The following is a 12,341-nucleotide window of genomic DNA, read 5'->3' as shown; positions in this document are numbered from 1 at the left end:
TTGGGGTCTTTTATGGTTTCCATACAAATTGTAAAATTTCTTGTTCTAGTTCTGTGAAAAATGCCATTGGTAATTTGTTAGGGATTGCACTGAACCTGTAGATTGCTTTGGGTAGTATAGTCATTTTCAAAATATTGATTCTTCCAATCCGAGAACATGGTATATCTCTCCATCTGTTTATGTTATATTTGATCTCTTTCATCAGTGTTTTATAGTTTTCTGAATACAGGTCTTTTGCCTCCTTAGGTAGGTTTATTCCTACTGGTGGCTTCTTTAGGATTTTCTATGTATAGTATCATGTCATCTGCAAACAGTGACAGTTTTGCTTCTTCTTTTCCAATTTGTATTCTTTTTATTTCTTTTTCTTCTCTGATTGCTCTGGCTAGGACTTCCAATACTATGTTGAATAATAGTGACGAGAGTGGACATCCTTGTCTTGTTCCTGATCTTAGAGGAAATGCTTTCAGTTTTTCACCATTGAGAATATTTGCTGTGGGTTTTCCTATATGGCCTTTATTATGTTGAGGCAGGTTCCCTCTATGCCCACCTTCTGGAGAGCTTTTTATCATGAATTGGTGTTGAATTTTGTCTAAAGCTTTTTATGCATCTATTGAGATGATCATAAGGTTTTTATTCTTCAATTTGTTAATATGGTGTATCACATTGATTGATCTGTGTATATTGAAGAATCCTTGCATCCCTGGGATAAATCTCACTTGATCATGTTGTATGATCCTTTTAATGTGTTGTTGGATTCTTTTGCTAGTTGTTTGTTGAGGATTTTTGCATCTATGTTCATCAGTGATATTGGTCTGTAATTTTCTTTTTTTGTGATACCTTTGCCTAGTTTTAGTATCAGGGTGATGGTGGCCTCGTAAAATGAGTTTGGGAGTTTTCCTCTCTCTGCAATTTTTGGGAAGATTTTGAGAAGGATAGGTGTTAACTCTTCTCTATATGTTTGATAGAATTCGCCTGTGAAGGTATCTGGTCCTGGAATTTTGTTTGTTGGAAAATTTTTAATTACAGTTTCAATTTCATTACCTGTGATTGTTGTATTTATATTTTCTAATTCTTCCTGGTTCAATCTTGGAAGGTTGTACTTTTCCAATAATTTGTCCACTTCTTTCAGGTTGTCCATTTTATTGGCATATAGTTGCCTGTAGTATTCTCTTATGATCTTTTGTATTTCTGTGGTGTTAGTTGTAATCTTTCCTTTTCCATTTCTAATTTTATTGATTTGAGTCCTCTCCCTTTTTTTCTTGATGAGTCTGGCTAAAGGTTTAACAATTTTGTTTATTTTCCAAAAGAACCAGTTTTTAGTTTTATTGATCTTTGCTATTGTTTTCTTTGTTTCTATTTCATTTATTTCTGCTCTGATCCTTATAATTTCTTCCCTTCTACTAACTTTGGGTTTTCTTCGTTCTTCTTTTTCTAGTTGTTTTAGGTGTAAGGTTAGATTGTTTATTTTAGATTTTTCTTGTTTCTTGAGGTGAGCTTGAAGTTTTGTGAACTTCCCTCTTAGAACTGCTTTTCCTGTGTCCCATAGGTTTTGAATTGTTGTGTTTTCATTGTCATTTGTTTCTAGGTATTTTTTGATTTCTTCTTCAATTTCTTCAGTGACCTCTTGGTTATTTAGCAGCACACTGTTTAGCCTTCATGTATCTGTATTTTTCACTGATTTTTTCCTGTAATTGATTTCTTATCTCATAGTATTTTGGTTGGAAAAGATGCTAAAACGATTTCAATTTTCTTAAATTTTCCAAGGCTTGATTTGTGACCCAAGATGTGCTCTATTCAGGAGAACATTCAGTGTGCATATTAGAAGAAAGTCTTTTCTTCCCACTTCAGGTGGAATGTTCTAAAAATATCAATTAAGTCTATATGATCTATTTTGTCATTTAAAGCTTGTGTTTCCTTATTTATTTTCTATCTGGATGTTCTGACTATTAGTGTAAGTGGTGTGTTAAAAGTCCCCCACTATTATTTTGTTACTGTCGACTTCTCCCTTTATGGCTGTTAGCATTTGCCTTATGTATTGAGGTGCTCTTATGTTGGGTGCATAAACATTTCTAATTGCTATGTTTTCTTCTTGGATTGATCCCTTGATCATTTTGTAGTGTCCTTCCTTATCTGTTGTACCCGTCTTTATGTTAAAGTCTATTTTATCTGATATGAGTATTGCTACTCCAGCTTTCTTGTGACTTCTATTTGCTTGGAATAACTTTTTCCATCCTCTCACTTTCAGTCTGTATGTGTCCCTATGTCTGAAGTGGGTTTCTTGTAGACAGCATATATAAGGGTCTTGTTTTTGTATCCATTTAGCCAGTCTGTGTCTTTTGGTTGGAGCCTTTAATCCATTTACATTCAAGGTGATTATTGATATGTATGTTCCTATTACCATTTTCTTAATTGATTTGGGTTTGTTTCTGTGGGTCTTTTTCTTCTCTGTGTTTCCCACTCAGAGAAGTTCCTTTAGCATTTGTTGTAAAGCTGGTTTGGTGGTGCTGAATTCTCCTAGCTTTTGCTTGTCTGCAAAGCTTTTGATTTCTTTATCGAATCTGAATGAGACCTTGTTGGGTAGAGTAATCTTGGTTGTAGGTTTTTCCCTTTCATCATTTTAAATATGTCCTGCGACTCCCTTCTAGCTTGTAGAGTTTCTGCTGAAAGATCAGCTGTTAACCTTATGGGTATTCCCTTGTATGTTATTTGTTGTTTTTCCCTTGCTGCTGTTAATATTTTTTCTTTGTATTTAATTTTGATAATTTGATTAATATGTGTCTCAGCATGTTTCTCTTTGGGTCTATCTTGTATGGGAGTCTCTGTTCTTCCTGGACTTGATTGACTATTTCCTTTTCCATGTTAGGGAAGTTTTCAACTATAATCACTTCAAATATTTTCTCAGACCCTTTCTTTTTCTCTTTTTCTTCGACCTCTGTAATTTGAATGTTGCTGTGTTTAATTTTGTCCCAGAGGTCTCTGAGACTGTCTTTAATTCTTTTCATTCTTTTTTCTTTATTCTGCCTTGTGACAGTTATTTCCATTATTTTATCTCCAGGTCACTTATCTGTTCTTCTGCCTCAGTTATTCTGCTATTGATCCCTTCTAGAGTATTTTTAATTTCAGTTATTGTGTGGTTCATCACTGTTTGTTTGCTCTTTTGTTCTTCTATATCATTGTTAAATGTTTCTTGTATTTTCTCCATTCTGTTTCTGAGATTTTGGATCATCTTTACTATCATTACTCTGAATTCTTTTTCAGGTAGGTTGCCTATTTCATCTTCATTTATTTGGTCTTGTAGGTTTTTACCTTGCTCCTTCATCTGTAACATATTTTTTTTGTCGTTTCATTTTTCTTTTTTTTTGATGGGTGGGGCTGTATTCCTGTCTTACTGGTTGTTTGGCCTGAGGTGTCCAGCACTGGAGTTTGCAGGCAGTTGGATACAGCTGGGTCTTCGTGCCAAGATGAGGACCTCTGGGAGGCCCCACCCTGATTAATATTCCCTGAGGTCTGAGGTTCTCTGTTAGTCCAGCAGTTTGGACTCAGAGCTCCCATCACAGGAGCTTAGGCCTGACATGTGGCCTCGGAAGCAAGATCTCACAAGTCACATGGTGAGGCCAAAAAAAAAAAGAAAAAGAAAAAGAAAAAAGGATCAGTACAATAACAAAGAATAAAAATCAAAATAAAATTAGAAAGATGAAAATATATTAGGAAAAATAAAAATTTAAGTGAAACAACTGTAATAAGGTAAAACAAAGCCACAACAGAAAAAAGAAAAAAAAAGGTGGGGGGGACAAGCCAAAAGGAGCAGAACAAAAAGTATAAAGGATAAAATAAAATTTAAAAAGTAAAAGATTTATTAGAAAAAATAAAAATATAAATGAATCAACAGCAATGAATCAACAAGGTAAAACAGAACCCAATTCTCAAAGAGGAAAAAGACAAAAAAAAGAAAAAAAAAAACCTTGTTTTTGGTGAGTGGAGTTTAGACTGAGGTGGAACTTAAGCAGGGGTGGGGTTGGGGGGGGTGGGACCTAGGCGGAGCAACTTTCAAGTGTGGGGTGTGGCCTCTGCTTGAGACCTGCCTGGAAGCAGAGAGGCAGCATATCCAAAGGGCTGCCTCCATAGTGTGGAGTTCAGGAGTTTGGAGGTAAGGCCCTGTGTGAGGATGTGGATGGAGGAGGTCTCAGAGGGGGTCTCCAAGTATAGAGGTGGGGCCCTAAGTGAGGGTGTAGGGGCAGGGCTTGGGCTCTGTGCAGCAGGAGGGAGGCTCTGAGGGCAGAGGATTAGGCCTGGGAACCCAACAGGCTTCCCGGTGCCTAAGTGGACAGGGAAAGCACTGGCCCCATTCCCTTCCATTCCTTCGTGCCCACCCCCTCCCTCCACCGTCTCCCCCAGGGTCTCTCCCATCCCCGCTGGACCCCTAACAGTGGGTGGATCCCACTGTGTGTAGGAACTCCTCCCCTCCCCCAGCTGCCCCTCAGGGGTGTCGGTCCCGGAGGTCCGGGCTTAACTTTTGCTCCCCCTCCCTCCCTCCCAATCCATCATGACCTGCGGGGCTGGAGGGGGCCTAGGTGGGCAGAGGATCAGGCCCGGGATCTCACAGGCTCCTGAGGGCCCAAGAGGGCTGGGGAAACCTGGTCACTCTCCCTTTTTATCCTCTGCCCTCCCAGTGGTCCCCCAATTTCCCCCTTTGGGCGTGGAATCCCTTCCCCTCCCCCAGCCACCCCTCAGGGGCACTAGTCCTGTCTTGCCTCCCCTTCCCCTCCCTTCTTCACTCCCCCCATGCCCCACATCCTACCCGGTCACTGGGGGTTCCTCCCATCCCCTAAGGTGTCCGTGGTTCCCCACTGGACTTGATTGACTATTTCCTTTTCCATGTTAGGGAAGTTTTCAACTATAATCACTTCAAATATTTTCTCAGACCCTTTCTTTTTCTCTTTTTCTTCGACCTCTGTAATTTGAATGTTGCTGTGTTTAATTTTGTCCCAGAGGTCTCTGAGACTGTCTTTAATTCTTTTCATTCTTTTTTCTTTATTCTGCCTTGTGACAGTTATTTCCATTATTTTATCTCCAGGTCACTTATCTGTTCTTCTGCCTCAGTTATTCTGCTATTGATCCCTTCTAGAGTATTTTTAATTTCAGTTATTGTGTGGTTCATCACTGTTTGTTTGCTCTTTTGTTCTTCTATATCATTGTTAAATGTTTCTTGTATTTTCTCCATTCTGTTTCTGAGATTTTGGATCATCTTTACTATCATTACTCTGAATTCTTTTTCAGGTAGGTTGCCTATTTCATCTTCATTTATTTGGTCTTGTAGGTTTTTACCTTGCTCCTTCATCTGTAACATATTTTTTTTGTCGTTTCATTTTTCTTTTTTTTTGATGGGTGGGGCTGTATTCCTGTCTTACTGGTTGTTTGGCCTGAGGTGTCCAGCACTGGAGTTTGCAGGCAGTTGGATACAGCTGGGTCTTCGTGCCAAGATGAGGACCTCTGGGAGGCCCCACCCTGATTAATATTCCCTGAGGTCTGAGGTTCTCTGTTAGTCCAGCAGTTTGGACTCAGAGCTCCCATCACAGGAGCTTAGGCCTGACATGTGGCCTCGGAAGCAAGATCTCACAAGTCACATGGTGAGGCCAAAAAAAAAAAGAAAAAGAAAAAGAAAAAAGGATCAGTACAATAACAAAGAATAAAAATCAAAATAAAATTAGAAAGATGAAAATATATTAGGAAAAATAAAAATTTAAGTGAAACAACTGTAATAAGGTAAAACAAAGCCACAACAGAAAAAAGAAAAAAAAAGGTGGGGGGGACAAGCCAAAAGGAGCAGAACAAAAAGTATAAAGGATAAAATAAAATTTAAAAAGTAAAAGATTTATTAGAAAAAATAAAAATATAAATGAATCAACAGCATCATTTATTTGGTCTTGTAGGTTTTTACCTTGCTCCTTTGTCTGTAACATTTCTTTTGTTGTTTCTTCTTTTTTTTTTTTTTAAATAGGAGGGCCTGTATTCCTGTCTTACTGGTTGTTTGGTCTGAGGTGTCCAGCACTGTAGTTTGCAGGTAGTTGGATAGAGCCAGGTCTTGGTGCTGAGATTAGGACCTCAGGGCGGTATCTCTCTGACTAATATTCCCTGGGGTCTGAGGTTCTCTGTTAGTCCAGCACCAGCAGTTTGGATTCGGAGCTTGCACCACAGGAGTTCAGGCCAGACCCCCGGCCTGGGAATCAAGATACTGCAAGCTCATGGTGCAGCAAAAAAAAAAAAAAAAAAAGAAAGAAAGAAAGATAAAAGGAGCAGTACAATATCAAAGAATAAAAAACAAAATAAAATTTGAAAGATAAAAAATATATAAAATATATTAGGAAAAATAAAAATATAATTCAAACAACTACAACAAGGTAAAATAAAACCACAACAGAAAAAAAAAAGGGAGGCGGCAGGGGAACCAAGCCCTGTGTCAGGATGTGTGCATGGGGTTAAGCCCTGTGTGTTGGAGTGGGTCTCACAGGGGGTCTCTGAGTCTAGTGGTAGGGCCCTGGATGGAGGTAGAGGGGCAGGGCTTGGGCTCTGTGCAGCAGGAGGGAGGCTCTGAGGGCAGAGGATTAGGCCTGGGAACCCAACAGGCTTCCCGGTGCCTAAGTGGACAGGGAAAGCACTGGCCCCATTCCCTTCCATTCCTTCGTGCCCACCCCCTCCCTCCACCGTCTCCCCCAGGGTCTCTCCCATCCCCGCTGGACCCCTAACAGTGGGTGGATCCCACTGTGTGTAGGAACTCCTCCCCTCCCCCAGCTGCCCCTCAGGGGTGTCGGTCCCGGAGGTCCGGGCTTAACTTTTGCTCCCCCTCCCTCCCTCCCAATCCATCATGACCTGCGGGGCTGGAGGGGGCCTAGGTGGGCAGAGGATCAGGCCCGGGATCTCACAGGCTCCTGAGGGCCCAAGAGGGCTGGGGAAACCTGGTCACTCTCCCTTTTTATCCTCTGCCCTCCCAGTGGTCCCCCAATTTCCCCCTTTGGGCGTGGAATCCCTTCCCCTCCCCCAGCCACCCCTCAGGGGCACTAGTCCTGTCTTGCCTCCCCTTCCCCTCCCTTCTTCACTCCCCCCATGCCCCACATCCTACCCGGTCACTGGGGGTTCCTCCCATCCCCTAAGGTGTCCGTGGTTCCCCACTAGTGCCTGGTGGGTGCCCTAGTTGTGCGGAGATGCAAATTCTGCATCCTCCTGTTATGCCATCTTGACTCCTCCTATGGTAAGTTTTTATCCTCTTATATATTTGTAGATATATTCCTTCCTTCGGAAGACCCTTGCAGAGCCTAAACAAAATTATTGTTAGCATAAGTGGGGTCCAGCTACTCAGTTATTTAAAGCCAATAAAGAGGAAAGGTTGGTGGAAAGGAAAGTTTTCTATATTTCCGGGGGAGTGTGGGGAGGGCAGATTCATGTCCAAAGGTCGACTGCCTCCACTGACAACCAGTGGGCAAGAGCTTTTATAGGCAGAGGGAGGGGCTACATGCAGAACAGCACAGTCAGCTCTGACAGTCATCTTGAAGGTGCTCATGCAGTGGTCTGGTCAGCATCATCTTGGTTGTTTTAAGTACAGTTAATCTTTAGTTCCAGGGTCAGTTTGTTCCCATTTCTTTCAGGCCAGTTTTCAGAATTGTGGCTGCTTATGTCATGGCTACAGTCTGCTCATCATGTAGTTAACTTCTTCCACCTGGTGGGGATTTCAGTAGCTACAAAACAGCTCAAAGAATGTGGCTCAGAATATTACCTATAGCCCTTGAGGAGGAACTAAATGTCCTTGACTTTACTTAAAGACGAAACTATTATTATTTCTTCCTGTTTGACTGTTTTCCATTGCTTCTGCATTTTCTCACTTCTCTGATAAAATGTATTATCTGACTAAAGTTTTTCTGCAGACAAAAGGCAGTTGGAGGACATGGAGGGGAAGAACAGTAGAGTTCTGATCTGTTTCATTATGAAGAATTTACTGGTTTGTTAATAGGAGTGTATTATGCAGGTGTTTTTTCTAGTTTAATGATAAAATCTTTCCTCTCCATTTTCTTCAGTTCTCAATAGAAACTATAGAATCACAGGTATATTCTCTTATTTACTTGATGGCTATATTTGGGAGTCAGTTGTTTTTATCTTATAAGAAAAAAATTTAAAATAATTAGAGAAAGTTTAAAAATGAATACCAGCAATGTAGTAATAAAAGTGTTATCGTTATCATTTTCATATCAATACCAGCAATTTAAACAGAGTGCTTCTCTTCTAAGTCCCTACACCATCTCTGGTTGATCTAATTTATAATTCACCCTCACTGCTTCCACTAACACACTTGCCCTGGTAATTCATGTCTCCAGGGGTAGTTTGTGCTGCACATTCAAGGCACTTCCTCTTTAACCAGATGTCTCTCAGCAACTGACACCCAAGTTGGCCAAACTGAATTTATTATATTTTTCACAAGGACACCCTAAGGATGAGGTTCCCAAAGGCCAAAGACCCAAAGCAATAGAGTTCTAAATTACTTTCTAAGGACAGTGAGTCCAGACAAATGCAAGGAATATAATTTTCTGTGTGGAACATAAAAAGTTGGGGACAGAGCTGGATTGTTCAGGGCAACAGAGGAGTGGCTGGATACTTCTGTGAGCATCGCACAGAGAGTCCCTAGCCAGCTTCTGAAAATAAATGGTAATAGTCATCCTTGACTAGCACCTACTACGTGGGGGGAACTGTTCTAAGTTTTTACATGTATTAACTCTTGTAATCCTCACAAAAATATCTATGAGGTAGGGACTAGTATTATGATCTCCATTTTACAGATGAGGAAACTGAAGTCCATAGAGTTTAAGTAACTTACCCAAAGTCACACAGATATTGAGTCAGAATTTGAACTTGGTCAACCTGAGTCCAGTCTATGCTCTCAGCCACTCAACACGCTGACTGTTAATGTTGTCAGATATTTAACGAATATTTGCTTGAAGGAGCTTTCAACTTATCAGCCTATGCTGAAGACCAGCTTCTATTTATGCTTTGAGTATGAGCTGAGGTCTCCCCTTTCTTGAAGATGTCCTCCTTGGACCAAATCAGGCTATGTTGGGTATCCCCCTTTCATCCTAGCCACAAAGTCTAGAACTCCTTGCTGTCAGAACTGTGACTTACTTTTTGAATTCCCAATGCCTGACATAGCAATGGGAGCTAAAGAGGAGCTTGTAAAATGGCATACTGCAGTAGGCAGGATATTTAAACATAAGCGATACTTAGAGATCCAAAGAAAACTGAGTATGACCTTAATAATTTACAGTTTATGACCATTCTGAAAAGCAGTTGGTATACACATTAAATTTACATTCAACATTATGATCATTTATTATACTCTTTAAAGTCTTCTTCAGAATTTATAAGCAGGCAAATAGTAACTTCTACTTACATGTTAATGCTATTAATGTTTCAGTATTAGATACTAAAACCACTAAAATGTTGCCCCCAGAATAATAGAATCTCCTTTATTAGTTAACATAATACAAAACTCTTCTGCTTTCCTTTTGTAGAAAAGGAAATCCGTCAATCCATTTATCTAGCTATTGTTTGACAATTCTCTGTAACCAGTGATACAGATTGAAACTTTTCCTTTCTTCCCATCAGAATTAATCCTGAGTCCTCTTGTCTCACAGGTAGCTGTGACCTTGAGAAATAACATGATAAATAATAGAACGATGATCATTAATAATGGCTCAATATGTTTCAACATTGGGATCTCAAGAATTTGAAAAGGAAAAATTTTAAAGAAAACTCAGAATCATATCCAAGGTTATTAGTCTTTAAAGCTATAATGTGCTGTGTTTTGAATAGGTAGGTCCTACCTATGTCTTTGCCAGCACACAATGTGAAATAACTATGTGCATCATATTTTCACTTCCCTAAAAATTCTCTGTGCTCTGCCTATTTATCCGCCCCCTCAAACCATGCCCCAGGCCCTGGAAACCACTGATCTTTTTACTGTCTCCATAGTTGTGCCTTTTCTAGAATGTCATATAATTGGAATCAAACACTATGTTATTATTTAAGATTGGTTTCTGGCAGGAGCGGGAGGCGGGGACCCACCTGGAAGCACCCCAGCGCCGCTTTCCAGCTTCCGGTGGCGGCCAGCTGAGCCAGTGCCCTGCGGGGGCGGAGAGCGGCCACGGCGGCGGCGCCTCCCGGAGTGGCCTGCGGTGCTCGGCCCCGCCTGGAAGATATCGAGTTGTGCTAGTGCAACCGTATAAATAATTAATACCTGAAGTCTCAGTGTAACATGGACATTAACAGTGATGACAGATAAATGCAGACGCTTGGGAATCAAATACTAGGCGAAACACTTTTAAAAAAGAAAGGAATTTAGGAAGTTCTAGTATTCTCCATCGCTGAAGCTGAGAGTCTGAAAGCATGATGCTTAAGCTCTATTCTAGATCATAGCTCCAACTCCTTCAGGATATAAGGAAAAGAGATAATATTTCCACAATGATAGATCTTTGGTTGTACGGGTTTCCCAGTGAGTGGATCATGATGACCGTATTATAGGGACTTGCCATAGTATGGCTGCTTCCCGATCTACTCGTGTTACAAGATCAACAGTGGGGTTAAACGGCTTGGATGAATCTTTTTGTGGTAGAACTTTAAGGAATCGTAGCATTGCTCATCCTGAAGAAATCTCTTCTCATTCTCAAGTACGATCAAGATCACCAAAGAAGAGACCAGAGCCTGTGCAAATTCAAAAAGGAAATAATAATGGAAGAACTACTGATATAAAACAGCAAAGTACTCGAGAGTCATGGTTAGCAGAGACTGTTACAGACAATTGCTGTACTCGAGGCTCAACGTTCTCAAGCAGTCCAGGACCTTGAAACTTTAGGCAGACATCAGAGAGAAGCACTAAAAAATCCCGTTGGATTTGTGGAAAAACTCCAGAAGAAGGCTGATATAGGGCTTCCATATCCACAGAGAGTTGTTCAATTGCCCGAGATTGTATGGGACCAATATACCAATAGCCTTGGGAACTTTGAAAGAGAATTTAAAAATCGCAAAAGACATACTAGGAGAGTTAAGCTAGTTTTTGATAAAGTAGGTTTATCTGCTAGACCAAAAAGTCCTTTAGATCTTAGGAAGGATGGAGAGTCCCTTTCATACTCTCTGTTGCCTTTGAGTGATGGTCCAGGAGGCTCACACATTCGTCCTCAGATGATAAGAGGACGCCTGTGTGATGATACCAAACCTGAAACATTTAACCAATTGTGGACTGTTGAAGAACAGAAAAAGCTTGAACAACTACTCTTGAAATACCCTCCTGAAGAAGTAGAATCTCGATGCTGGCAGAAGATAACAGATGAACTGGGCAATAGGACAGCAAAACAGGTTGCCAGCCGAGTGCAGAAGTATTTCATAAAACTAACTAAAGCTGGCATTCCAGTCCCAGGCAGAACACCAAACATATATATACTCCAAAAAGTCTTCAACAAGCAGTGCCCCCTTAATAAGCATCTCTTTAAACCTTCCACTTTCATGACTTCCCATGAACCACCAGTGTATATGCATGAAGATGATGAACGATCCTGTTTTTGTAACCACATGAACACTGCTACGGAGGAGGCATCAGATGAAGAAAATATTCCTATTATGTATAAGAATTTACCTGAATACAAGGAACTATTACAGTTTAAAAAGTTAAAAAACAGAAACTTCAGCAAATGCAAACTGAAAGTGGATTTGTGCAACATGTGGGCTTCAAGTGTGATAACTGTGGCATAGAACCTGTCCAGGGTGTTCGGTGGTACTGCCAGGATTGTCGTCCAGACATGTCTTTGGATTTCTATGATTCTTGTTCAGACTGCCTTCATGAAACAGATTCACAAGGAAGATCACCAACGAGAACCTGCTTATAGATTCTTCAGCTGACCACTCTTAAGCATTTGGATGACGAACAAGGAGCCCCAAAGAAGGAAGATGACACCCACACAGATAACTCAACTCTGGGATTATACAGATGTTGCTGAAGCCCACTGACTCTTGCATCAGGACCACAGAAGTTAACCTAGACTTCCTTATTTTCTGTAACATCCCACTTTGACAGCTCCAGGACTAGCATGGGACTCTTGTCTCTAGTCGTTTGGCAAATTATGTGGCATACGGACCATGGAGAGCATTCTGATTGAGTACTATCAGGACAACTGCCACTTAATGGACAAAGATCTTTACAAAATGGTAACATTCAGTGTTGGAGAGCTTGTGTGTATGATACGCTTGAGACCCTAGAAGAAATCCTGCCTAGCCTCCTGTAGATATCAGCAACGAGAGATTCTGTTCTA

General features: G+C 40.7%; 1 pseudogene; it reads left to right on the top strand.

The window, feature by feature from the left end:
- The first annotated feature begins 10,282 nt into the window (after nt 1-10,282).
- Nucleotides 10,283-11,931, top strand: LOC102982356 (ZZ-type zinc finger-containing protein 3-like; annotated as a pseudogene).
- Nucleotides 11,932-12,341: the final 410 nt, after the last annotated feature.

This window comes from Physeter macrocephalus, chromosome 1 (genome assembly GCF_002837175.3).
Source record: "Physeter macrocephalus isolate SW-GA chromosome 1, ASM283717v5, whole genome shotgun sequence".
NCBI lineage: Eukaryota > Metazoa > Chordata > Mammalia > Artiodactyla > Physeteridae > Physeter > Physeter macrocephalus.
The sequence above is the reverse complement of the archived record's forward strand: the minus strand, read 5'-3'. Positions and strand labels throughout refer to the sequence as shown.